The sequence below is a fragment of the Crinia signifera genome, chromosome 11, assembly GCF_055691185.1.
Source record: "Crinia signifera chromosome 11, ASM5569118v1, whole genome shotgun sequence".
In the NCBI taxonomy this organism is placed as follows: domain Eukaryota; kingdom Metazoa; phylum Chordata; class Amphibia; order Anura; family Myobatrachidae; genus Crinia; species Crinia signifera.
This window is the reverse complement of record NC_139227.1, coordinates 41373028-41397813: the sequence shown is the minus strand read 5'-3', so window position 1 is coordinate 41397813 and position 24786 is coordinate 41373028. Positions and strand designations below refer to the sequence as shown.

The window sequence follows — 24786 nt, the reverse complement described above, 5'->3', positions numbered from 1 at the left end:
GTGCCACTGTGCGATCTGTCAGGGTGAGAACACGGCCCTGACACAAGCAATTATAGATTTGCTGGATAATAATCGCCGGGCGATAGCAACGTGTGGTTCCGCGCATCTCTATCGCTATGGCCCCTACACACGAAGCAATCTAGTGAGACCACTTAGATTTACTGGATACATTTATAATCGCCTGTTTCAGGGCCAGTGATCTCACCGGAGAACACTGACCCTTACACATCGCTCAGCAGCACATTTCTGTGCAGCGCTGTGTGACGAGTGATGCTGAGCGTTCTAGCATCGCTCATCAGCACATCTCCCCGTGTGTAGGCCCCTTAACTTTGCAGATTAGCGATCCATGCTGAATTAGGCCCAGAGTGTATACACACTGGATGATATGTAGTTAAGGATTAATATACACAATTTTGTGCATATCGTTCAGAGGCCCTCATTCTGATCTGATCGGAATGGGGCGAATTCAGCCCTGTTCCGATGTTTGTGGCTCTGCGCATGGTCTATTATTCGCATGTGCAGCCCCCCTTGCGAATAGCTTTGGCGACTTGCATAGTCACCAATCCATTCGCATACACCGGGGCAGGTTGGGAGCGGATGGTGGCGGCGGTCACCCTTGGGAACACCCAATATTTTATGGGCATCCCCATGAAAACACTGGGTGTTCCAATGGCTACCAAAGCAGGCTGATACCTGCCGTGGGCGCGCGGCTGACATCACGGGACATCAGCGGCCCACTCCATCTTCAGGCAGGCACACGCAAATAAAAATCAGTTCAGACTTTTATTTCCGATGGCAGGAGAAATCTTTCGATGGTCGGCGACCATCAAATGATGTCTCCTGCAGCGGAGGCACGGGAGGGGGTGTGTTTTTTGTTACACATCCCCTCGCATGGTATTGAGTGGAATCGGCGGCGCTGCGGGACACGGGTATTTGTCGGGGTGTCGTCTCTGGTGCTTGGTAAGCTTGCCGAGCAAAACAAGAATCACCCCCAAAAAGTCATCCAGGGTGTACGCGTCTTTACGATAAATAATTATCTATAAGCGAATCATATTAATGGACTCCTTGGAGATGCATGTACACAGCATTAAACATTAATTCCCCTCGCTGAAGGCCACTGGTGTATATTTTATTCTATGTGAGATTTTGCACTGAACTGTGCGAAGCCGGCACTGAGAAGAAGACAGATCAGCTCGTTTCCAGAGGCTGTGATTCCATGTGTAACAGCCAATTTTTAGCAATAGCCTGTGTTTAGAAAACAAGCCTATCCAAACAGTATAATTACAATATGCATTCGCAGACATAACCCCGCATTAATGCGCCAGATCCTGATACATTCGTCAAAGAGGGTTTTTTTTCCCTCTCTCGCCTTTTCCTACTCCGTTCAGGGTAGTTTTAAGTTCAGGGACAGAGACCATGTCTTCATTAGAAGCATTAACATTCACAGTCTGTAGTAAATTTTGACAGTGAAAAGGTCTCAGTAACCTTTTAGTTGTGCAGAAATTTACTTCCCAAGAAAATTACAGCTGGCACTGTCTTAATTAATGCGAGCTTTCTTTTCTGAAAATTGTGGGCTTGTCAAGGAAAAAAAAAAAAAAAAAAAAAAGAAGAAAAAAAAAAAAAAAAGAAGAAAAACCTCTGTTTAAAACGCTGGACACAAAAGATGCGTAGAGCATTAAGGCTGCAGATCACCGGTGCATTCTGCCGCCTTGTCCTGTAATGGAGTTAGGGTAACGGCGCGCTGCAGGGTCTCGCGAGTAAGACAACACCAATGTACGCCAGAGAGGTGACAGTTACAACAATTCTTATCTCGCGGGAATCTAAAGTGTCGATTTATAAATTTGAACATTTAAAAGGAAAAAGTGCTAAAATTATATATTCTATATATGTTTAATAGAACGTCATCTTTGGCAAATTTTAAAAACATTCTCAAGGACTTTTATAGGTGGACATTGGACTTCAACACCTAACAGGTCATAAAAAAACAGACTAATAATTGCACACATAGTTTTTTTTTTTTTTTATGAATAATTGTCTAGTAAACTGAAGTTGAAATAAGATATATATGGCGGCATCTGCTTCTACATCAATGATAGATGGTGCACCAATGTCACGATCCTAGGCAAATCATGCAGCCCTCACTTGGAGATGCTATGTATCAACTGCAAACCCTTCTATTCCCCCCGGGAATTTGCATCGATTTTCCTAGTGGGAGTGTACATCCCCCCTCTTGCCTGCGCAAAGGAAGCCCTGCACCACCTGGCCACCAGCATATCTGACATGGAGCGAAGACACCCAGGCACTCTGTTCATAGTGCTGGGTGACTTCAACAGAACTAACCTAAGCCAGGAGCTACCCAAGTTCAAACAAGAAGTCACATGCCCCACCTGGGAAGGGCGTATCCTTGACCACTGCTACACTACCCATAAGTCTGCCTTCCGGTCAATCCCCCGTGTTGCACTTGGACTATCTGACCACTGCGAGGCTAAGCTGGAACTCCAGTCCTGCCTCGACTGCACGGACTGGGGGACTTTGAAGCCTTGGCAACTGACCTGAATGAGCTGACTGACACCGTTACATCCTACATAAGCTACTGTGAGAACATGTGTATACCCACCAAGACCTACCGCATCTTCAACAACAACAAGCCCTGGTTCAACGCCCAGCTCAGACAACTCCGCTGAGCCAAAAAGGAGGCCTGCAGCAGCGGTGACAGAGCACAATACAACCGAGCCAGGAACTCCCTAACAAAAGAAATCAGGCTAGCACAAAAAGCGGTTCTCTGACAAGCTGACAAATGACCTCTCCACTAATGACCCTGTATTTGTGTGGAAAGGAATGCAATCTATAACCAGCTACAAGAAAACACCCAAACCCACTGCCATGTACCAAGACCTAGCTGATGAGCTGAACAACTTTTATTGCAGGTTTGAAAAAGTAGTCCACTGTGAACCAAACCATACCCTCTGTGCTGCCCCAAATGTCGACAGCCAACTCCAGTCACTCTAGGTCATCCAAGTAGAAGTGGAGGAGATGTTCAAGAGGGCCAAACCAAGGAAAGCACCAGGTCCTGACTGGGTGTCACCATCTGCTCTCAGAGTATGCGCGGGTCAACTTGCCCCCATATTCGCCAGGATTTTCAACAAATCACTGGAGCTACGCAAGGTTCCATCCTGCCTCAAAAGCTCCACTATTGTTCCGGTCCCCAAGTAATCAACTATTACAAATCTGAATGACTACCGTCTGAAAGCTCTGACATCTGTGATCATGAAAACATTTGAGTGTCTGGTACTGAACCCCCTGAAAGCTGTGACTGGCCACCAGCTAGACCCCCTCCAGTTTTCCTACTGATCTAATCGATGCGTTGAGGATGCAGTCAACTTAGGCCTGCATTACATTCTGCCGCACCTGGATATGCCTGGTACCTATGCAAGGGTCCAGTTTGTCGACTTCAGCTTGGCTTTCAACACAATCATACCCAACATTCTCCACCCCAAACTACGCCTAGGAGTCCCTGAAGCTACGTGTTCTTGGATTGTGGATTTTCTGACAATAAAAAACAAGTTGTAAAAGCGGGGGAATTCACCTCCCAAGTGCAGTACATCAGCACAGGAGCCCCCCAGGGCTGTATACTCTCACCCCTGCTCTTCTCCCTGTACACCAATGACTGCATCTCAGAGGCGCAATTAGTAAAGATAATCAAATTCGCAGATGACACTACCGTCATTGGCCTTATCAAAGACAGGGACAAATCGGCCTGCATACAAGAAGTGGACCGATTGGCCTGGTGGTGCAGCAGCAACCATCTAGAGCTCAACCCACTCAAAACCGTTGAGATGGTAGTGGACTTTAGGAAAAAGGCTGGTACAACAAGGATGAGTATAGTGGTCAAAATGGCGCAGTTTCTAGAGCTGCCAAGTGGTATTCGTTTTTCTGGGTCCCTCAAAAACCCTTCACCATCACCATACAACAAATATCAAAACATGACCTCTCAGGCGCTCCACATAGGGATGTAATGGGGCTTCTCTCCCATGCATCAATCACATGAAAAAGAGGGAATGAAAATGCAATAGTGAGGCAAGTTATTACAAGTTTCCCCCCTTTAATAGACAAATCAATGATACATACATAAAAACAATTTCATCTTATGAAAACAAACTACAATAAAAATATAAAGTGCTGTGTGCAATCACGGATCTTGTTATCCAAGTGGGACACGGGTGGGTAATTACCAAGTTTGTTGGTAACTGGAAATTAATCCGTTCCTTCAAGCGCATGCAACACTATTTATCAGTGGTGTTGACACTGAGCTCCTGGTATCTGATCCCGTTCCTTTAGTCTCCGTCCGTCCCCAGCAAATAAGTATAAAAATTGCCAAAGTTAGGAAAAAGGCTGTTGGTGTTCCTCCGCTAACAATTACTGAGAGTGTGGTGTCGCTAGTGGACTCCTTCAAGTTCCTAGGAACAACAATCTCCCGGGACCTTAAATGGAGGCCCAACACTATTGTTGGAAAAGCACAGCAGAGGCTATTCTTCCTTAGGCAACTGAGGAAGTTCAACATCCAACAGAAGCTTCTGCTCCTTTTCTACGTCGCAATTGTGGAGTCTGTACTGTGCTCCTTAATACTGGTCTGGTACAGCTCCGCCAGCGAGAGAGACAAATGCAGACTCCGAAAGGTAATCAGAACTGCGGAGAAGATAATCGGGACAGACCTTCCCTCTGTCCAGGACCTGTACCTGTCCAGAGCAAAAAAACAGGCAACGAACATAGTCAAGGACCAACTACATCCTGGCCATGGCTTGTTTAACCTGCTGCCATCATGCAGACGCTACAGGGCTATTCCCACCAGAAGCCTAAAAAGTTTATTTTCTCAAGCGGTTCACCTGTTGACACGTGAACTCATGAACACCTCACTGTCTAGTCGCGCCATAAACCTTTGCGCATAATCTAACACGGTGTCCCCTCGGAATAACTTTCTATATGACTGTACATGTTCCCCCACCTGTTTATATTGTTTATACTGTATGCTGTTTACTTGTTACCCACCTGGCTACTGCACACACACTTAACATCGGCACTCACCTTTCCTAGTTTTGGGGTGCCCTATGGCTTGTGACCACATTGCTTAAACAGACATTGTAGGGGCTCTGCACACACTAAATTAACTGATAATAAATAGTGGAGATTTAGTTCATGAATTGATCAATGCATTTAAGCCTGCAGCCCCCTTCACGGGACCCCACTTTTCTGCAGGTCCTAAAACTATCGCTGAAAATGGCTACAATACACATAGCTATCACATCAATGTTTGATTCCAGGCATGCTATCTGGTCTGAAGCTCACAGCACACTTTGCTTTTATAGGTGAAGAGCTACCAGCACACCTGTCACTAATCATCATTTTTTAAATAAGTCTTATTGTGGTCACATTCTCTCATGCACCCTGCTTTAACTAAGATTCCATAGCTTATGTTAACCATTTCCCTAGATGATTAGTGACAGGTGTGCTGGTAGCTCTTCACCTATAAAAGCAAAGTGTGCTGTGAGCTTCAGACCAGATAGCATGCCTGGAATCAAACATTGATGTGATAGCTATGTGTATTGTAGCCATTTTCAGCGATAGTTTTAGGACCTGCAGAAAAGTGGGGTCCCGTGAAGGGGGCTGCAGGCTTAAATGCATTGATCAATTCATGAACCAAATCTCCACTATTTATTATCAGTTAATATAGTGTGTGCAGAGCCCCTACAATGTATCAATGTACACACATCTATATCTATCAATATATATCTATACTGATATCTCTATCTATCACAGTGCTACTAGTTTGTAGAAATTAAGGTGACCTTAAGGTAGGTATGTATGTATGATATTTTCCTACCCTCCTGGAATGGCTGGGAGGGTCCCAAATATTGGGTGGCCCTCAGCCCCCCCAGAAAGGTGGGCAAGCCTTTTTCGCATACCCCCACCAGTCAAATACTGTCAATCCACTAAAATGGCACCAATTCAGCCTTTCCATGTCATTATTAGCCCCGCCCCCTCCAAGTAGACCTGCGGATCTTGGCATCTGCTGTCATGGGGGAAGGGGTGTCTTCGTACAGGTCAGTGGGTCTAATTGGCAAGTGGGAGAAAATTGGAGTACATCTAGCCTTAATACGGCATGCACTGCGAGATACCAAAGATGAAAAATGCTGTAACGTAGAACATGCAGATACAACCGCGGTCGCACACAGGACTGAATTACCCTCTGCCAGTGACTCTCAAACTTGGTCCTTTAATGAGCCTTCAAACCAAATCAGATAAAATATTTATACAGGTTCATAATCTCCAACACATAACCCTCTCGGCCTCTTTCACAGCCAACTTTTCTCCATATAATAGAACATACAATGATTAGTAATTGCAGGCTGTGGGTGGCTTGTTAGAATACATACAGTATGTTGCTGTGTTTGTGTGCCAATTAATAAGAACACTTTAGTACTTGAAATATTCAAAATTAAAATTTCACACGCTTAGGGTTATAGAAAGCATGGGTTTTTGCAAATGGCGATGTTGCCAGTAGCAACAGATGGCTCTGTGGTACTGTACAGTAAGGGGAGGCGGAGCTAAAGCACTAAATACTTGCAATGTGATGCCTGTAATCTGCACCAGCGGCTGCCATGGATGTGGAACGTCTGTTGTCGCTGCAGTGACAGATCCCGATAGTGATGTCAGGGGTTGTTGGCAGATACTAGGATGCACTTGAAAGCTGTTTACATGGAATCATAATACAAACACATTATATTAATAACATCCACCCACACTCCTAGAATGGAAATCACCATTACACGCTGATCTATGTCACAGCAATGCAGATTTTCATCGATAATGGCAAACCTAAACAAACAGGGTTATTATCACTATGAACACCTAGGAGCCCCATGGTAAGTCTTATATCTGTGGCAAGCCATTGGGGCTGTTTCCACAATTTGGGTAAAAGCATTTTCTTACTCTCAATCGAAAATCAGTTCTCGCTCACACGCGGCATAATATGCATCAGGCGTTTTTAGGTTAGCATTTTCGTTTAAAGCAGTGGTTCCCAACCCAACCCCCCAACAGTGCACGTTTTCCAGGACTCCACACAGAAGATCTTTTAAAATGTGTCTGAATAATGAGTGCACCTGCTGGGTGACCTGGAAAACATGCACTGTTGGGGGTACTTTAGGACCAGGGTTGGGAACCACTGGTTTAAAGGGTTCCACTCTATAATACCCCTTTGTCTCTCCCGCTAAAACCCGGGTCGATGCCACGTCCCAGTGGAAATTACTCTCGTTGCAGAGAGGAGCCAGCAGAAGAGAGACTGCAACTGTCTGCAGTGTACAGTATATACAATGACCGTCCCTATTTTTCTGGTTCGGTTTACACACCCTTAGGGGCCCCATACATCAGCAATTAATTGTGACAATTTTCAGATATGGAGATGATTGGCACAATTAATTTTAGATGTGTGGGCTCCCCCTTTTGGCAATCCCAATCAAAATTGCCAATCGATTGCTTAATCAGGTTTTTAAGCACACCTTGAAAAAGGGCTTATTCAAAATAGCCCGAAACGCGTTGGTGGTTGGAGGAGTAAGAGAATACCCCAGAGGCTTGTGGTAGGTGCTGTTTTGTTATCTTCAGCGACTGGGTGGCCTTCTATCCGGATTGGAAGGTATCCAGACCACCACTAGCCTAGGGATTCCCTTCCCACATTTTTATCTGTTTTTATCGTATGTACCGTTTTTTGGACCAATAAATTTGGAGTTTTTTACTACCTACATCTGGAAGTCAGCGGTCCACTTGTGTCCTGTGATGAAAAGGGTCGGATACAAAGATACCTTTCAGTGCACATAGGGCACTTAATCCTGGTGAGTGCACATCTCAAGGGGCTCCTGTATGTGGGATCTTATCTGGCTATCCATTGTGTATGCAGAGGTCGGGCGAAGTGTAAAGAAACCTTTACATGCACATAGGGAAATTCTTCCAGGTCAGTTTGATATTCTTTCTAAATCAACTGGACGGAAGAATTGAGGATATATTTCCCTCTGGTGATAGAACCCCACCATTATTTATCTGGCTATCCATTTTGCATGCAGAGGTCGGGAGAAGTGCAAAGAAACCTTTTACACGCATATAGGGAAATTCTTCCAGGTCAGTCTGATATTCTTTCTAATCGACTGGACGGAAGAATTGAGGATACATTTCCCTTTGGTGATAGAACCACATTATTTTGCTTTAAGGGGACTGCAGCGCCATAACCAACACCACTTTTTGTATTTTTTCTGTATTGGTAAAGGTTTCAGGAACCTTTAGGTATTGGTAGGCTGCAGCAGTCCAGGCGCTGTCATTATTGTCTTTTTTTGTCCAAGGTTTTTAAACATGTTTAATAATCTGGTATTATCTGCAGATCTTTTTTATATGTGTGGGCATTCCCAATTCGTCTTCTTCATCTATTTACATTATGAACAGCAATCGATTGGGCAATTTCCAGATATGAAGATGCAATCTTTAGATGGAAAAATCTGCCGATCACTGAAATAAATCTGTAATGTGTGGGCAAAGTCAGATAGATTGTAAAATCCATTTATCTTGCCAAAAAATCCCTGTATCTGGAAATCCATAAATTGTGATTGCTGATGTATGGGGCCCATTACTGTACAGTGCATATGTCAGAAAGCCCCCGTCCAGCTGCAGGCAAGCATACAGTAAGTGGCAGAATTTTTCAAACATAAGGTCTTGTTGGGATTTCTACGATGCCTGCAAGTTACAGATTAGTACCCTTAAATATTTTATACCAGTCCTCAAGATCTACCAACAGGTCACCATTTTCCAGACCCCCTAGCCGGTGCACAGATGTAGTCATTACTCTCACATTCCCAAACCCCTTATCTGGTTTCACAAGCGCAGTCATTACTAACTGTCACATTTCCCAGACTCCCTAGCTGGTGCACAGAAGTAGTCATTACCAACTGTCACATTTTCCAGACCCGCTAGCTGGTGCATAGGTGCAGTCATTACTAACTGTCACATTTACCAGACCCCTTAGCTCTGGGGTAGCCAACCCTAGTCCTCAAGAGCTACCAACATGTTTTGCAGGTCTCCTCACAGAATCACAATTGAGCTAATTAGCTCCATCTGTGGATCTTTTAAAATGTGTCAGTGATTAATGAGTGCAGCTGTGCAGCAGCTAGGTTGTCTGGAAAATGTGAACTGTTGGTAGCTCTCGAGGGCTAGAGTTGGCTACCACTGCCCTAGCTGGTGCATAGGTGCAGTCATTACTAACTGTCACATTTCCCAGACCAACTAGCTGGTACACAGGTGTAATCATTGCTAAATGTTACATTTCCCAGACCCCCTATCTGGTCACAGGTTTAAACATTACTGTCACATTTCCTAGACCCCCTATCTAGTGCACAGGAGTAGTCGTTATTGTCACATTTCCCAGACCCCCTGTCGGGTGCACAGGTGTAGTCATTACTAGCTGTCACATTTCCCAGACCCCCTGTCTGGTCACAGGTTTAAACATTACTGTCACATTTCCTAGACCCCCTATCTAGTGCACAGGTGCAGTCATCACTGTCACATTTCCCAGACCCCCTAGCTGGTGCACAGGAGTAGTCATTACTAATGATCACATTTAACAGACCACATAGCTGGTACACAGGTAGGGTTACCACCTAGTCCCTTTAATTCCGGACACATATTAATTACACAGGTTCTGTGGTTGGCTGACTTCAAGACTCCACTTCACCTGATTTTAAACTGCCACAGAACCTGTGTAATTAACATGTGTCCGGAATTAAAGGGACTAGGTGGTAGCCCTATACACAGGTGTGGTCATTACAGTAACATTTCCCAGGCCACCAGCTGATGCACAGGTGCAGTCATGACCAACGTTTATATTTTCAAACATTCATTCGTAACCGATACATTCTACAGATCCCAAGGTGGTCTGGAAAACATGGACTGTTGGTCGATCTCGAGGCCTGGTTTGCCCACCCCTACACTAGCATATCCTGCAGGCGGCCAACTTCCCTTGGTGCCATTATTTTGCAGGGAATGATGAGCCTGAAGCTGTAATTTAACATTTATATACTTGTGAGCCCAGTAAAGTTTATGTTTAATGGACATGTACACAAATGGAATGTAGTTACCGTGTCCTCTCCGTGTACGTGTATAAACATGAGACATGTGTCCTGCCTTAGCGTCTGATTTATTTCCTCGTAGCTAACATCTCTCCTCTTTCTTTTTTTCCCTTTTTGGTGAATGGCTCCCTGGAGACTGACACATAATACATCCTTGTGTTCTTAGCCTAACAATTGTTAGCATGTGACATTTGTACGTGGCCCTGATGTACAAATACGCTTTACAGCGCTCTTGTATGAATATCAGGAGATCCCATTTTCTGTGCCCTTATAATAATGATAATGGTCGCATTAGTCTGTCCCTTCTATGCTGCTCTGTGAGTGTGGCATTCAGCTGAAAGTGGCTAATGTCAGCAAGAAATCCATAGGCACGGCTGTCTGCGGCACGTTGGACTGAATGCCGGGATTGCATTGTGTTTGTTAAAGATGTCTAGCTAGACTGACACATTATACTGTGGTTCCAGGCAAACATCGTCTGTTTATAAATAAAGCTGGTTACATTTGAATCAATTCCATCTATAACAAAATACACCATCATAAGAAATCATTTTTAAAAAAAGGCACGCCATACCTATTAGAGTGTAAGCTCTTTATACAAGTGTCTCTTTTCCTCATGTATCTAATGCTGCTATGTATTTATATACAACTATGATTATATGCTGTTATGACAATATCCTAATAAGTAATGAACAGAAGAGGAACAAGGATATTAGTAATAGGACTGGTGGATATGGGTCATAGGGTCAAGAGCACTACTGTGGTTGCATGAGCCAATGTCGACACATGGGAAAGTCGACATGGGCTTAGGTGGACAGGTCCTTTCGGTCGACACAAACATTAGGTCGACGTGGGCTACGTCAACAGTCAACATGAGGGTTTTCACTTTTTTTTTACCCGAATGTCGACATGGACACCGTACCGATGCAGTCGCTACACTATTTTATTCTCCAACCACGCCCTAGTGGATGGTAGGGCATGAAATACTGCCTGTCAACAAAGTGAAAAACCCCATGTCGACCTTTTGACTGTCGACCTAATGCTGGTGTTGACCTTCCCATGACCTTCAGTAGTCGACCCAATGCATTTCGATCTAACAACCATATATGGTACGGTTATATTTGAGACGATCCGACTGGTTACTGGGCCTTATTCAGTCACTGACGCAAATGACTGAAAATCGCATTGTATTAACCTCATTAGTGCAAGTTAGTTAAAAACTGCATTTTTTACTGACATTCCCAGACAACTGCAGTGCGACCCCCACAAAAGGCGTCTGTCTTCCTGTCAATCAACGGCCAGCGATAAGAATATTCGGTGGATTTTGGCGCCGTTCGGAATCGCGCAAGCACGCTATGATCCCTACGCATGCGTTCAATAATCAGTCGCACAACAGCGATCAGGTCTGAATAATCCCCTTGGTCTGGACACAACATTGCATCATGGACACAACATTGCATCATTGACAGGAGTATAATATAAAGCAGACTGAATAGATTCTATCGACCACCAGTGTTCCTGGCCAAAATACTTACAGATCAGCTGTTTGGTAATTAGCCAGATTGGAGAGAGTTACACCTAATTAGTGTTTATGCTAACAGGACATCCCGCGAGGTGAACCCCAGGGCATTGATCAAGGTGTTCAGTAACAACTACTAAATGTTTAGCTGTGTGATGTGTTGCTCCTGTTCCCAGGTTTTGGGATTTATTGAAGAACCTTGTACATGTATGATTAATCAGCCCGGGAGAAAGTGACTGCGGCGCAGCAGAAACAAAGTTTTCACTCCTCTTTGTATAATAAATGGACGCTTTCCCCTCGACAGATTTATCCGCCAGCGCACAATTTGCTTTGTTAAAACCGTTGTTTATGCTGTGTCTGCGACAATGTCTAAGAAATGAGCCACTACTCTCATATTAAAGGGGATGTATCACAAACAAGAGACAGTTTGTAACAATAAGATAAATACTGCAGGTGTGTACTGACGATGGGGCATGATTTGTTACAGAATACCCTGTATGGTACACACGTCACTTTATATTCCGCAGCAGAACCGTCACCTGGGCCTCCCTCGTCTGCAAGGATGACTCGACCGACTGAATGGTGCCGTACAGCACACTAGAGCAGGGGTTCTTAATCTCGGTCCTCAAGGTGCCCATACACCAGTGATAGCTAACCTTGACACTCCAGATGTTGTTGAACTACACATCCCAGCATGCCCTGCATCACTGGTGTATAAGCACCTTCAGGACCCCACAGAATTCTTGTTTTCCAGGCCACCCTGCAGGTGCACTCATTACTCATTGACACATTTTGAAAGATTCACAAATGGAGCTAATTATTTCACTTGTGATTCTGGGGTAGATTTATTAAGCTCGGTGAAGTGATAAAGTGTCTGGTCTTTATCACCGGCCAATCAGCTCCTACCTGTCATTTTTCAAACCAAGCCTTTAACTTCACAGTTAGGAGCTGATTGGCTGGTGACAAAGTACCAGCCACATTATCACTTAACCAAGCTTAGTAAATCTGCCCCTCTGTGAGGAGATCTGCAAAACATACACTGTGTGGGGTTCTGAGGACCAAGTTTGAGAACCTGTGCACTAGAGCCTTGTTATAATAACCCCAGATGTTATAAAAACCACAAGTTGCTGACTTCTGAGGTTCTCTCACCCAAGGAAAAATAAACATTCTAAACATGTAACAAAGTTTTTAAGCCCTAGAATTGAAGCTGTGAAAACCCCCCCACCTAACATGGGACCCCAGTTTCTCTAACGGCAGCTTCCAATCTGTAGAATTGGAGCAGGGAAGTGATGGTACAGGGGGCCTGATTCTGACCGGTTAGCAAGGGTGCAATTTTTGCAGATGGACAAAACCATGCTGCACTGCACGTGGGGCAGATGTAACATGTGCAGAGACAGTTAGATTTGGGTACGGTGTGTTCAAACTGAAATCTAAATTGCAGTGTAAGAATAAAGCAGCCAGTATTTACCCTGCACAGAAAGCAACAAAAAAAACACCCCCACCACACACACACAATCAAACTCTCTGCACATGTTACATCTGCCCCACCTGCAGTGAAGCATGGTTTTGTCCATCTGCAAAAATTGCAGCCTTGCTAACTGGTCTGAATAAGGCTCTTAGTCATCACCAACAGAGCCGACAAGCAGTATTTCATGCCCTACCACCCACTAGGGCCTGGAGGGAGAACAGAATAGTGTGCTGAGCACAGCGTCAACATTCAGGACAAAAGAAACACCATGACAAACTCATGTCAACCTTGAAATGGTCGACCTAATGCTTGTGTCGACCTTAGCCATGTCGACGCTGGGATGGGTTTTATTTTGTTGCAGAGTAGGAATGCCATTACCACACCAGATAGGCCCAATCCTGTCTGATCCTGGCAGCTAAGCAGTGTTGAGCCTGGTGAGTACTTGGATTCATAGGCGAATCTAAGGGGTGGTCCGGGGGTGCACCAGACCACCCATTAGACATACCGTCTATCTATAAAGCGCTTACGGCCGGGCAGAGAGCTGTGCGCTACCCGGCTGTCAGACTCAGAGCAGGACAATCCGAGGTCGGTGCCGCAACTATTTTGAAATTTCACGCTGCCTCGAGCCATTCAAAGCTCGCTATGCGGCCACCTTTGCCACTCCTGATTGACTGCCAGATCACGAGCTTCTCTTGGCTCACAAAGCAGCGTGACATTTCAAAATAGCAGCGGCTCCTCCTCCACAGCGTAGGACTGGAGACCACACCTGGGGGAGAGCGGGGCCTGATGAGCCTAGTCTGGGCCTTCCCCCACCCATTCACTGTGATTCCCTGCCTTTCCTGAAGCTCAGCTCAGGATGAGCTTCGTTACCCAGCGCAACTCCGGCCTAGTGCAGCGCCGCACCAAGGCTTCCTGCAGCAACCGGTAGAGGTCGGCCAAGGGGTCGGATGGGGACAGGGACTGGGAGGAGCAGGAGGATGCGGACAGGGCCGGGGACAAGGAGGCGAGGCTCACCCTCATGAAGGAGGTGCTGTTGCTGGAGCTCAAGGACAGGGAGGTCTAGACATCCTTCTGGAATGACTATGTCGGCTGGCCTACGTAGGTGCATGATAATTGTGCTGGTGTTCAGAGGATGGATTTCCCTGGAGCCTGGTGGCACCTTGACAACGGGAATAATTATTGATTATGAAGCACCTGACATCGAGCATGTAACCCCTAGCATTGAGCATGTAGGTAAGGGGCACTTATGTAACATAATATGTAATGGGCATCATGGTTTGATGCATAATTTGTAATGGGCATCACGGTGTGAGGCACAATGTGTAATGGGCATTATGGTGTGTGGCCTTATGTGTAATGGGCATTTCAGTGTGTGGCCTTATGTGTAATGGGCATTATGGTGCAAGATATAATATGTAGTAGGCATTACAGCTTGCAGAATAATGTGTAACAGACATTATGGAGTGCAATATAATGTGTAACTGGCATTTCGGCATTTGCTATAACGTGTAATGGGCATTACGGCATGCGGAATAATGTTTAACAGGCACATTATGAAGTACAATATTATGTGTAATGGGCATTACAGCATTTGCTATAATGGGCATTACGGTGTGCGGTATTTAAGCCTTCGGGGGGCCCGGGGCACTGTAGACAGGGGGGCCCCCTTGCACTTGTCATTACTGGCCGCAAACTGCATGGGAGAATATTACACAATCAAAAAACAAAAAAAAAACTGAGTAAGGGCAGTATAAACTTGGTCAATGGGTAACTGCATGGGGGAGATAAATAAATATATATATATATATATATATATATATAAACAACCAATTGTTCTGGCACTCACTGACACACTTGCAGGTTACTGCTCCCGTTGCCTTCCTGAATATAGGACTACATACACGATGTCTCCCAACACAACACAGGTTTGCAGGCGGCACTCAGGATAAATAAATACGCGACACACAGCCAGGACTTTGCCAACGTTTCAATGCTGGTGCATTTTCGTCAGGGCGATACAACAAGAATAAAACAATAACTCACCATTTAAGTGCTCTTACACCCACACCTCAGCGTCTGCAGGAGCCGTGCGGCAGCGTGGCCACGTCGGCTACTCATGATGACGTCACCCAGTGTGCACCCGTCACCATGGAAACATACAAGCTAAAGGACAAAAATAACAAGCATTTCAATAAAAATGAACAAGGCAATAATGTGCCGATACAAAAATGATGCAGAGACATATAGAACATGTTAGTGCATTACAGGAAACAGTTAAGACCTAAAGATTCGTTCAAGCCATTGGGGCTGAGTGTATTAAGTAAAAAGATCCACCTTGATTCCCGTTGGAGGAGCAGTTTAGACCGATTGCCTCCCCTGGAAAGTGGGGGGACATGATCAATGATTTTATGCTTCAGCGCAGTGGGTGAATGTCCCATCAGCGCATAGTGCCGGGCGACAGGCTGTTCACTGTCACCTTTCAACACTGCTGCTCTGATCGCCTGGCGATGTTGTGCCATGCGTATCTTGAACTGGCAGTCGGTTTTCCCGACATAGTACTTGCCGCACGGGCAGATTAAAACGTATATAACAAACTTGGTAGAACAAGTTAAACGAAAATTGATGTTAAACTTTCTGTTGGTAGTAGGATGTTTAATAAAATCACCAACTGCCATATACCCGCAGGTGGTGCAACCAGTACATTTAACACACCCCTTCTTTGGAGCCCCAAAGAAAGGAGTGACATTAATTTTGTCAAAATCCGTTATATCACTGTGTACCAGGTAGTCACGAAGATTACGCCCCCGTGAATAACTGGTAATCAGCTTTTTGTTATGCAGACCGGGTAGCTCAGTATCCTCCGATACAATTGGCCAATATTGTTTGACTGCATTTTTAGCAGTAATGCTGTTGGTGTTATACTTATTGGGCCAAAATAATTTGTTTTTAGAGGCAGACTTGGATCTACGTTTAAGAGTTTTGAAACGAGGGATTGCCATAACTTTTTGCTTAGTGGACATTAATTGTTGGCGATCATAACCTCTATCGATAAATTTAGAGATCATTAAATCCATTTGGATTTCACAGTCTGTAGGGTCACTGCAAATACGACGGACTCGCAATAGTTGTGAGTAAGGAAGCCCTTTGACCACTGCAGCTGGATGGAAACTGGTCGGGCTCAACAACATATTGCGGTCTGTGGTTTTTACAAAAAGCGAAGTGTGAAGATTACCTTCTGTCAGGCTGATGCGCACGTCAAGGAAATCAATGGTGGAGAAAGACCAACAGTGTGTGAGTTTCACTGGGCTATTGCTGTTATTCTGTTTGTTAATAACCTCCATCAACGCGTCAGGGGTGCCACTCCATAAAAGAAGCATATCATCTATGTAGCGAGCATAATAAAAAATGCCGCTACAGATGATAGGGTCAGTAAAGAAAATTTGCTGTTCTACTGCCATCATGTAGGCGTTCGCGTACGATGGGGCCACTGAGGACCCCATCGCACAGCCCGCCGTCTGTAGATAGTACCGACCATCATAATAAAAATAATTACGGGTCAGCACCATTTCCAGAAGGTGACAAAAAAATTCCACCGATGGCCCTTTGTAATGACTACTAGAAGAAATAAGCTTCCGTGTAGCGGCAACACCTTCTGCGTGAGGAATACAAGTATAAAGAGAGCTCACATCAATGCTACTTAAAACACATTTCTCTGGAACGTCAGTAAGTTTCTGTAAAGCCAGCAATAATGCTGTAGTGTCCTGCAGACTATAAATAGAGTTTTTATTATGCTCGCTACATAGATGATATGCTTCTTTTATGGAGTGGCACCCCTGACGCGTTGATGGAGGTTATTAACAAACAGAATAACAGCAATAGCCCAGTGAAACTCACACACTGTTGGTCTTTCTCCACCATTGATTTCCTTGACGTGCGCATCAGCCTGACAGAAGGTAATCTTCACACTTCGCTTTTTGTAAAAACCACAGACCGCAATATGTTGTTGAGCCCGACCAGTTTCCATCCAGCTGCAGTGGTCAAAGGGCTTCCTTACTCACAACTATTGCGAGTCCGTCGTATTTGCAGTGACCCTACAGACTGTGAAATCCAAATGGATTTAATGATCTCTAAATTTATCGATAGAGGTTATGATCGCCAACAATTAATGTCCACTAAGCAAAAAGTTATGGCAATCCCTCGTTTCAAAACTCTTAAACGTAGATCCAAGTCTGCCTCTAAAAACAAATTATTTTGGCCCAATAAGTATAACACCAACAGCATTACTGCTAAAAATGCAGTCAAACAATATTGGCCAATTGTATCGGAGGATACTGAGCTACCCGGTCTGCATAACAAAAAGCTGATTACCAGTTATTCACGGGGGCGTAATCTTCGTGACTACCTGGTACACAGTGATATAACGGATTTTGACAAAATTAATGTCACTCCTTTCTTTGGGGCTCCAAAGAAGGGGTGTGTTAAATGTACTGGTTGCACCACCTGCGGGTATATGGCAGTTGGTGATTTTATTAAACATCCTACTACCAACAGAAAGTTTAACATCAATTTTCGTTTAACTTGTTCTACCAAGTTTGTTATATACGTTTTAATCTGCCCGTGCGGCAAGTACTATGTCGGGAAAACCGACTGCCAGTTCAAGATACGCATGGCACAACATCGCCAGGCGATCAGAGCAGCAGTGTTGAAAGGTGACAGTGAACAGCCTGTCGCCCGGCACTATGCGCTGATGGGACATTCACCCACTGCGCTGAAGCATAAAATCATTGATCATGTCCCCCCACTTTCCAGGGGAGGCAATCGGTCTAAACTGCTCCTCCAACGGGAATCAAGGTGGATCTTTTTACTTAATACACTCAGCCCCAATGGCTTGAACGAATCTTTAGGTCTTAACTGTTTCCTGTAATGCACTAACATGTTCTATATGTCTCTGCATCATTTTTGTATCGGCACATTATTGCCTTGTTCATTTTTATTGAAATGCTTGTTATTTTTGTCCTTTAGCTTGTATGTTTCCATGGTGACGGGTGCACACTGGGTGACGTCATCATGAGTAGCCGACGTGGCCACGCTGCCGCACGGCTCCTGCAGACGCTGAGGTGTGGGTGTAAGAGCACTTAAATGGTGAGTTATTGTTTTATTCTTGTTGTATCGCCCTGACGAAAATGCACCAGCATTGAAACGTTGGCAAAGTCCTGGCTGTGTGTCGCGTATTTATTTATCCTGAGTGCCGCCTGCAAACCTGTGTTATATATATATATATATATATATATATATATATATATACATACATACTGTACCACATGAATAGCCTGTGTTTGTCCCTCTGCACCTTACTCTGTAGGACTGTAGGAGACCTCACAGTCCCAGTTCTGCCTCTGATTAAAACCCTCCCATGACTAGGCTACGGCTGCTGTCCTCCATGGGCCTGAGAAGCATGTAATGAGCTCCACCAATCAGAGCTCAGCACAAACCAATCAGCCTCTGCCCTCTTGTGCAAAGTGACATGGGACTTAGTCAACTCCCAGTAATGCACTGCACACTTGTGCAGTCAGTGTGCCTTGGCACCCCATGCTCAGCACCACTAATCATAGTCACAATGGCAGATAGGTGAAGCTGCAGCAATACCCCACTCCCATGCACAAAACCTTTAGCTAAAAAATATATATATATAAAAAAAAAAAATATATATATATATATATATATATTTTAAATACATGCCAGCCACAGGGGGCCCCTAGCTAGAGGGGGGCCCAGGGGTACTGACCCCTTTTGCCCCTGCTTTAATCCGGCCGTGTCATAGTAGAAAGTCAGGGGGCAGACGGCATAAAGCCCCGCAGTCAAACAACGTAATTCGCGTATCCGCGAATTGGGGGAGGGGCTAAAATGCAGTGAAATTACGCGATTTGCGTCATTTTAGCCTCGTCCCAGACCCGCGAAAAATTGTAATTTTGTGCAGCATGAAAGGGAGGTGCGGGGGCTGCCTGGCCAAAGCGGGAGGATTGGCCACCTTCCCAGGGGGCCAGGTGGGGGACCCGATTTTCGGGAGCCTTCAGGCAATTTCGGGAGCGTAGGCAAGCCTGCTACACCATGATTAGTTGGATCTGGACCCACCCATTATCATATTTCTAGATTCACCTATAAATATAGCCAGGGGAAGAGAGATTAAATATTACATCATACCTCCCAACATGACCCTCACCAGGAAGGACACAATGCTTGCTCTGTTTCTGGACTTCCCTGGTAATGTATGTCACCTGTTTTAAAAAGGTTACTTGATAAGAAAGGTTTTTAAACACAGGTGATGGTAATCCTAAATTAAGAGGGAAGTCCAGAATAGAGCATTGTGTCCCTCCTGGAGAGGGTCATGTTAGGAGGTATGTTACATCATTACTCTGAGGTCCCCTCCACCCACCCAATATTATACAGTGTTGGCAGTGCTCCCAATTACATACACCCATGTGTGCTGCTTTATATAATAATACTCACATGTGCAAATAAAGATCCTCCAGGGTGTACAGGGAGAGCTCGCAGGTGATTGGATGATAAGAGCCACGTGATTAGTGTGCAATGCGTTCTGGGAGCTCCAGTCCTGCTGGCGGGACGTTACCGAATACTGTAGATGTCAGGTATTCGAACTACATCTCCCAGGATGCTGCGGGCGAGAACCAGGTCCGACCGAGTTTATACATTTCACTGCACCTAAAATAAGCGCGGCCAGGTGATTGGTGCCAAGCAGGTGGTGAAGACGGCCTCCTCACGGTTTGCGGCAGGTACATTGTGTAGTATGGTGGTCAGTGTGTTCCATCCTGGCAGGGGCTCATGTTCTGCTTTCATTACTGTTATATTTTCATGTATTGTTACGAGGCTGAAGTTAGCTTCTTATTCGGCCAGCTTCTTATTCACTTCCTATTTGTATTGTTCCTCTGCATTGTTCCTCTGCCCTAATGGCCACAGCCTAGCTTTACATTTCATATTATTATTGTTTTTATTATTATTAGAATATAATGGTTGTTATTTATTATTGTTTTGGTTTATTACTGTTATTTTATTATTATACTTTGTTGTATATACTTATATGTATATACTGTATACAGCTCAAGCGCAATAACAATCTGATATTCAATGGGGGTGCATAAACAGTTCTGTCTACACAAAACCTCAGCTATTATATTTTCAAGATTGCCAGTCTCATATATATATATATATATATATATATATATATATATATATATATATATATATATATATATATATATATCACATCCACAGGTTATCAAAACCGAATTGATGAAAACCCAGTGCAGGACACCTACATAATGTAAAGATCAATATATTTCAGATAATTCAGTTCAATATTCAGAAAATAGCAGCCAATTAGGAAACATTAATGTCCACACCTCTCATCTGTGTGTCATGATGCATGCAATCAACTTTACCCTGGGGCTCACCTGTCCCACCACCGGGGACCAGTCGCATCGGAAATTACATCAGAGGCTGGGTCCCACATGTAGGATTCTCTGTGCAGGGAAGAAGAGAGAGTTTCCAAGTGCAAGGAAGTGATGTAATCGCCATTCACATAACATTTACCATACCAATGTAAACAGGATGTGTTAACAGCAGCACATCCTGTTTGTTTACATTGCTATGGCAAAAAAAAGTGGTCCGGACCATACAGGGAGGCTGTAATCTTTCTTTCCTCATGTCCATGGTGACAGCTGTCACATGCACCCGACGGAATGGCAGACTTTTATTAATAGAGCCTGTCTGCTCCAGGTCTGTCCAGTCTGGTTTTCACCTAGTCCCTATAAAATGGTCCCTTTTATGGCAATATAGGGTGAGCCTGATCTAGAATAGGAGGATAAAATAGTCCTTTTCAAGTTTGCTGAGGAGATGGGGGCGCATTTATCATTGGAATGCAATGCCGGGGCGGTGACATCGCCCGATAGTCACTGTAGCAATCATCCATGCAGAGGATAGCTGTCGGGTCATTAAAGTTATGTAGTCATTTTTTTACATTTTCCTGTTGTCAGTGAGGCGGGGATGTGCCGCTGTCAGTGAGGCGGGGATGTGCCGCTGTCAGTGAGGCGGGGATGTGCCGCTGTCAGTGAGGCGGGGATGTGCCGCTGTCAGTGAGGCGGGGATGTGCCGCTGTCAGTGAGGTGGGGATGTGCCGCTGTCAGTGAGGTGGGGATGTGCCGCTGTCAGTGAGGTGGGGATGTGCCGCTGTCAGTGAGGCGGGGATGTGCCGCTGTCAGTATGTTCTGCTGTCAGCGAGGCAGGTATGTTCCGCTGTCAGCGAGGCGGGTATGTTCCGCTGTAAGTATGTTCCGCTGTCAGCGAGGCGGGTATGTTCCGCTGTCAGCGAGGCGGGTATGTTCTGCTGTCAGCGAGGCGGGTATGTTCCGCTGTCAGCGAGGCGGATATGTGCCGCTGTCAGTATGTTCTGCTGTCGGCGGGGATGGGCCGCTGTCAGTTAGGCGGAGATGGGCCGCTGTCAGTGAGGCGGGATGCATGTGGTAGATTTAGAGGTCTGTGCACCAGTACTTATGTGCTCTTTGCAATAGCTGCTACAATTTTCACTAAATGCCCCCCCCCCCCCCCCCCCCCAAAAAAAAAAATGTAATGTGCCCGTGCATCGCACCCTATCTTAATCTAGAACAAATGTGCAACCTTTCACTTAGTGATTGGCAACTGGCGACCCCTAGGGCTGCATCCAGACCTCCGAGCCTTCTCTTATGTTCTCCTCCTCCTGGTGTTCCAGATTTGCTGTTTAAAATGCTGATACAGTATGTTATTACAGATAGTTTTCTATCTCTTTCATTCACTGTATGACCTTACTACTGAGGATTAGGGTCACATGCTGCCCTTTTACAGGTCAGAGGGCATTAAAAATTCAGCCCCTGAAATTGTATCTGGCTGGCTATCCCTGGGTATTCCAAAGCTAAGTGGGGCACATTATCTTCCTGTGTATGAATGTTGCAGAGGGTATAGAGGTATCTCCGCATATGCTTTACACCCTTTCTTAAGCCTTTTTATATCGCTCTCTAAATACATTCGCTCTCCTGCACCTTCCACCTCAATCACAAGACACTGTCAAAGGGGGTGACACAACATCACCGGGAGAAGTGGGGAGGGTCTCCAATGCTGGTCCGGCGGCTGTCCCTAGAGACACTTCCTCAATCGTAATCTACCCGAGCCACATCCATATCTGAGGAGCAGCATAATTACAGAGCTCTGAGATTTTAATGGCTCCCTGAAATTTACATGCAGTTGGAAATATGAATATTCTGAAGCCGGCAGTCAAAATATCAAATGATTGGCTTTAGAATCAATGAATTATAATGTAGCGTTTGATTTAGCCAGGCGGGTGTCTCCAAACAGCTCAGTGCACATCACGGCAGAGCGCCGCACTTATCATTAAGCAGTTAGCATTTTACGATTCGTTATCACTTGTACGTCTGAACCGTTATCTGTTACCACACAGAACGGCAGGACTCCGCCAGCAACCAGCGGTTCATAGCTTTTATTATTCCTGCAAAGACTTTAACCCTTTGAGTGCCAACATCTCTGTGAGAAGTGTTCAAAATATCCATTAAAAATCCCAGCGGCGCTCACATTTGTTATATAAATTCAAATAAAAAAAGTAGTGAAAAAAAAAGATCAGATTTCCTATATAAGCTTAACATCACAGGATATTATGATGAATACTAAAGGTTTGCTTCCCTATTTTCACACCTATTTGACAAATTCACTTGGCACTTTAAGGGTTAATAAAAAAATAATATATATATAATTAGTGATTACAGCTACGTTGTCTACGCCCCTTTTTAAGACTTTTCTATAACGCACACAAGCGTTTGTCACTTTAGTTGACACTGGATCTGTTCTTTGCATTGTCAGAGACTTTCCAAGTCGTATTATTGACATTTCTCACTGGGCGCATCCTGCGTCTCTGTGTCCCCCCCCCCCCCCCCCATCCTCTGTTGTTTATAATATATTTGTTTCCCCAGCCTCTTGGAAAGATCCTTATATCTCGGTGCTGAAGATAAGGAGCCGCACATGCAGCCCTCAAAAAACGCAGAGTACTGTTATAAATCCCATTTTATTTTATGAACAAATAAATGCTCAGATAAAATATTCGAGGATCGTTGCTTGAATACTTGCCATCGAAGCGGTGCTGTAATAACCACAGTGACATTAATTTACTGCAATGTGCCGTAGGAAGAAGGAAGGAAGGAGGGAGAAGGGCATTAAAAGAGAAAAATTACTATCCCTCGGATTTATTGGGATTGGCCTTCCTCATTTTCAGCCATCATTAGTTGATTAGGTGCTGATGACAGTATGGACGAGTGTGCTAGGATAGTTGGCTGAGAAGGGCCCTGAAGGTACTCTGTTAATTGAGATGGTGTTCATATTCCCAGTTACTGAACATCACTGGAGAGAAAAGAATAAAAAAAGAGAAATTAGTCGCTGCATCGCTGACCACCTGAAGTTTTGTCTGCTGTCTCGTGAAATCCAACTACCCCGAGTCCAGAGGGCCACTCTGCTCATATTTATTCTGCAATCAGGCTTTCATTGTGAAACTGCAATGCTGCAAATGTTTGTGCTGTAACATTTATGCATTTACCACTTGGATTGTCTCCACCGGGAGTTCTCAATCGGCTGCAACAACCCCACTTGGGCTGTTGGAGCAGCTCGTAGGTGTGGGCACACCCATATTTTTCTTACCTGTGTGGGCGGAGCCCTACATTACTACACAGAAACAGGGACTCACTATCGCCACCTAGATGGATATGGCAAAATACATATCATCTCAGCCCTTTGTAACAACTGCTGCTCCAGAGCCTTTACATCAGGCATAGCCAAACTATGATGGCTGTTCTGAAACTACCATCATGCCTTGCCATAGTTTTGCTATTAGGGAATTCTAAAACTATGACAAGGCATGCTGGGATGTGTAGTTTTACAACAGCTGGAGGGTCACAGTTTGACACACCTTGGCATACACACGACCCAGAATTCTGAGTAACTTGGGGTACTTGTCCACAATATGCCCATTTGAAAGGTGGAGAGAAACTTTGAGAACCACCTGACTTAGACATACTTCTGTTTGGTAGGTAGGGACACATTAGCACTTGGGGAAGACTCCTAATTCGGCCCATTGGTTGATCTTACCCACGGTTATCATCTTTCGTGGATTGGTAGAGACATACCTTCTAACTTTAACCTAGGCCAGGCATGTCCAACTGTGGCCCTCCAGCTGTGAAACTGGTCCCATCATGCCTTGCCACAGATTTTCTATTAGGGCATGCTAAAACTATGCCAAAGGCATGCTGGGATGTGTAGTTTCACAACAGCTGGAAGGCCACAGTTTGGACATGCCTGACCTAGGCAGAGTTTTCTAGAATTTCTGAAGGAACGCATCTTGACCAATAGGTTAGTACTGAGAATAAACCCTTTAATCCCAACAGACTGTAATAAGCGGCATTGAAACCAGTAGTCCCTTACCCAGTTTAGGGTCTGGAGAGCTGTTCCTCTTCCGACTACTCTTTATGCTAATTTACCGCTGCTGCACAGGGCAAGCACTTGCCTTTGAATCTGATTTAAAGGGACATGTGTAA

At 44.8% G+C, this 24786-nt stretch overlaps 1 long non-coding RNA gene across 2 annotated transcripts in view; it reads left to right on the top strand.

Annotated features, from left to right (window-relative positions):
* The first annotated feature begins 19752 nt into the window (after positions 1-19752).
* Positions 19753-24786, top strand: part of LOC146045783 (uncharacterized) — a 246726-nt gene continuing 241692 nt past the window's right edge. For both annotated transcript variants that reach the window (XR_014465599.1, XR_014465600.1), the window contains exon 1: positions 19753-19935. This is a non-coding gene — a long non-coding RNA (uncharacterized LOC146045783). The remainder of the gene's footprint in view (positions 19936-24786) is intronic.